Genomic DNA, 4,857 nt, shown 5'->3' with positions numbered 1-4,857 from the left:
TAGAATTTGTGGACTACATTCCTCCACATCACCTCATTGAAACCAATGCTTGAAGGGTTTTTTGGTCATTTTGTATGAAGCATGTGCATGTGTGTAAGATAAGCATGTGTACTTTGACTAACCCTCACACTTCCCCAAGCTCCATCGATTACACCCCAACCCACCCCATCACCTTTTTGTACTTCACATCTTCTACATCTAATCCATCCATTTTCTAAGTTCCATTGTTCTTGTTCAAATTTCTCTTTGTTAAATGGGCGATCGCAAGGATATATAGGAAACCATTTTTTAGTGAGAAAACTAAGGAAACCCAATTGTGACCATTGATTTTGATCATCTAAGGGTTAGGGAAATTTGATGGTTATTGATTTAAATTTAATACATTACTTATGTTGATGAGTGGGCCAGGAGGGTATTTATGTAAAAGCAAAGAGAACCCAAATACATAAAATATTTTAAAATATTATTGATTTGATATGATCAATGTGTCACCATCAAAGCATCATCATTTATATCTCATTCTCTCTCTTCTTATTTGAGAATTCAAAATATCTAGAACACCAAGAACATCATTCATCCACATCCAGATCACTAATTCTCTCTCTTTAACATCCAAATCTCTAATTCTATATCTCTCTTCACATTCGCCGGAAAGAGTAAACCATCATCACCCCCATTCGATCTCTCCAACACAGTACGGCGATATAAATCTTCACCATGTTCATCTAGAACACACGCACAAGTGTGTGAGAGAGAATAATTTTTGAAGATCTTCATAGTGTTCATCGGACGGGGTGTAGATCCGGTAAGTGTTCTACTAACAGCAAGAACGCACTTGATTTTTTTGTTAAAATGGCTGTCAACAACTTTTTGTGTGCTCAAAGTGTTCTAATAATGGGTTAATGTTCATGTATTTTGCAGGTTTTTGTTTTTATGTTAAAATCATTTTTAGTTTTTTGATATTTTCAGTTTGTTGGCCAATAATTTATGGGTTGGGTTTGTTTTAAGTTTTGTGAATTGGATTTGCTTTATTTTGTTTTCTGTTTTTTGTTTAAATTGGGCATCCCAATTATTGGTAGATAATTAGTTTGAAAATACATAATTGTTACAGAAAAGGTTTCAAAATTTTGTTGGTTAAGTTGTTCTTTTTTTAAAATTAGTGTTAAATGTTTCAAATTTTTGCAGGCATAACTAGTTACGTATGTTACATTTCTGCCAGCTACATTTCTGCTAGTTAGATTCTAAATTGTTTGTCTTGTATGTTGTAACATATGTTACACTTTCGGACAATATATGTTACACATTTTGTTTTGATATGAGTGGATATTGAAATGATGAATGGTAATTGTTGTATCCTCATCTTAGCAAGTACTCTTTTGCTGACTACTAATATTTGTGTTTTTCATTTCTTGGGCAGGACTGGGACTGGCAAGAAACCTAACAAAACATTATCTGTGAAATGATGTAGATAAAAACTCAAAATTTAGGGATTCTTCAAGTTCAGGGCATAATTGGGTAGAAGGTAACTAGTGTTAGTTATGTTACTACTATTTTTTTAATTAGTAGATTAAAAATACTATACTGTAACTTGTGTTATTACGACTTGACCATAGCAGTTGCAACCAAACGAGAAGGGATCTTGGCAGGAAAAAAGAGAACTACAATATCGGATACGACAAAAGGTGGCCATAAAGCGAAAGAAGGTAGATGGAGAAACCAATGAAGAATGGGAACAAGAAGTCGATGAAGGGCAGGTGGTGGGTACCTTTGACGTTGCACAGAAGTTACCCTCTAGTGTAATACATGTTACAAACATGTGTTACGCATGTTCAACCCCTTTGTTACCAAAAATCGGGGCTGCACATATGTAAGACATGTTTGTAACTTATGTTACACTAGAGGGTAACACATGTAGGATCGGTTTTGACACCGTACGATTGCGTAACGAACGTTCGACGTGCGGAATCCGTGAACGTGCGTGACCGAACACACAAGAACGTACTAATGACGTGATTCTATTGATATGATGTCGTGTACAAAGCCGTGAATCACGTAGAGAGACTTTCTCTCTCTAGAATAAATCTCTAAATCTCCAAATAAGCCAAAAGTCTTAAACTTTACAACTAAGTGATCTATTTATAGGCTAAGGGATATAATGAGAAATCACATTATTTACAAAATTGCCACCTTGCCTTTCTAACTAGATATAACACTAAAAGCTTAGAATTCTTCGGTTTCTGCTACGGACTAGATTGACGGAGGCGATAGACAGATAATGCACTAACAGACTCCCCCTTGGATATTGTCGTAGTCAATCTCGTAGCGCCTTGTCTTTCTCTCTCTCGAACAGAATCCTCGTGGATCTGTCTTCAGGCTCCCCCTTTCATCAAGCTTCCGTGCTTTTGGGATCGACACCTGGATTTCCGTATACAAGCTCCTCCAAAATATTTATCGAGCTTTTTGAATCCACGCTTCCTCTTCAGTTGAGCTCGTCTTCAGACTCCCCCTTAGACTCAGCTGTCGAAATCGTAGTCTGGCTATCACCGTTTCACAAATTCAGGATCAATTCCTGGCTTTATTCTGCATCTGCTCAGGATTTGAAACCTGGTTAACCTGCACATCCTCTACCTCAACATAAGTTTCACAAATTTTTAACAGTTAGATTTAAGAAACTTACTGGTAGAAATCATTAATTCATCAATTTGTATAGTTACATCAAGTTCAAATGAATGACATTGATTAACTAAGCACACAACCTTTCAAAACATTTGTATATGACATTCAAAGTTTTCAACATATTCTCCCAATCCTGTTCATCATGTTTAGCACTTAGAATTTTGAATATCAGCTTTTCAACATCAGTTTGTCAAAAATCTTTTTAATTTTTCAAAATTTTAGGCTAAAACACTCCGAAAATCTTTTTTATTTTTGTTTTTGAAAGAAATGCAGTAAACAAATATATACAGATAATATTTTTGTGAGTTTGTGTAAGAGGATCATATCAGTTCATGAGACAAATCACTAGCACCGTTAAGCTTTAATCATATTAAGTTCTAATGATTCACGTAGATTGACGATATAGTTGTCCTCTTAAATTTTCACACAATTTTCAATCTATTCAGGATACGATTTAGATGTTTTAGGAACTTAAATCATTCATGTGTCCCACCTCTTGAATATACTCCCGTATCCAGAATCTCAATATTCAGTCTTACAGGTGAGTATACTACAATGATATCTGTACATAAATTAGGTATGCGAGGGCTGAGGGATATCAGGTCGATACTTCTGTATGCGTAGAGAGATATCAGCTTCAACTTTTCAATATGTCCCCTTTAGAGGATCTTTTAGTTACAACAGCAGCGACTATCAATTTTATTGTTTTATCTGCATGCTGAGGGTTTATGCTATGTTCCAAGCATTTTGGTGAAAATATTATCCAAGGACTAGGTCAGAACTTCCGTTCAGCAGAAGTCCCGGAATAATACCCCAGACATCATTGAGTATAAAAACCTGGTATATCAGAATACGAGACCTATCAAATGAGATTTCAGGGGTTACCTATATATCCAAGTAGTGTTCCCCACGAATTTCGCAAGTTTGAAATTTTAGGTTTATATCCTAAATAAATCTACTAAATGTGCAAAAACCTGTCGACACATCATCAGTGAGACCGTTTATCACATTTGACATTTCATTTCTTTAGCGTGCTGTGATAGTCCACTGATGTACTATCATTTCCTCTTTTCTCAACAAAACTCATTTTTGCTTTTTCAATGTTTTTGGTATTTTCAAATTTTTAAATTTTTTAAAATTTTTCTCCCCCTAAAATCAAAATATGTTTCAATTTTGATTTTCAAGGAAAATTTGAAAACAATACAAATAAAATGACATACTGATATCGAATCACTTCAATTCGCCATTCATTTGGCATAAACAATCAGAACTCCCCCTGACAACAAACTATTTTCCCATTTAGATTTCAAAACACTCAAGTTTGTTCTAATCAAAATGGTTTTTCCGGAAAATTAGTTTTGTGTGTCATTTCACAAATTCGGGGTTCTTTCATCACATTGTTTTCCTTTAATTACTTAACGGAAAGAAAAATCAAGTACAATTTAATGTCCTTGATTAGTCTTCTGTAATTCGAAATATCACAGTTACCAACCTGTGAATTTCATAAGAAAGATGCCAATACCTGTTCCACACTTACCAACCTGGGAACTCCGGCAAGTCAGGGTTTTTCATTTGAAAAGATCCACCCAAGCCTGACCAGCCTTGGGTTTGACAGTTTTGACCTCAACAAATGGCTCTTCTGGTTTTGACGAACCAGAATCATTGCCTGAATGTGGCTTGTCTAACTTTGATGAGTCAGATTCATCACCAACATGTGGCTCCTTTGTTTCCGAAGAAACAAATTCCTTGCCAGGAACTTTTTCTTTCTTAACACTGCATTCTGTTCTCAGATTTGCATCTGATGAACTCAGTTTGCTTGATTTGTCAGTCTTTGATGAGCAAACTGGATTATCAGAACTCTTTTCTGATTTTCTTGTTGTATCCGAGGACAAAATCCTTTCCAAATACTCTCTCACCTTCTTCCTTTTCTTCCTCAGTTTGTCTTTCTGCCCTTGTGAAAGCTTTACTTTCTTATCTTGAACTTTCTGTTCTTGAACTTTTGGTTCTTGAACTTTCTGTCCTTTGGGCTTGACACTGACTGGTTTCTTTGCCATTTTCTGAGATTTAGCCCTCGATCTTTCCTTTGATCTCATTGGGCAATCTCTTGCAATATGGCCTCTGATTTGACATTCATAACACCTTCTTGTTTCAAATCTCTGGCTTTGGCAGTTAACAGCAATG

Source organism: Helianthus annuus, chromosome 13 (genome assembly GCF_002127325.2).
Source record: "Helianthus annuus cultivar XRQ/B chromosome 13, HanXRQr2.0-SUNRISE, whole genome shotgun sequence".
NCBI lineage: Eukaryota > Viridiplantae > Streptophyta > Magnoliopsida > Asterales > Asteraceae > Helianthus > Helianthus annuus.
Note: the sequence above shows the minus strand (reverse complement) of the source record.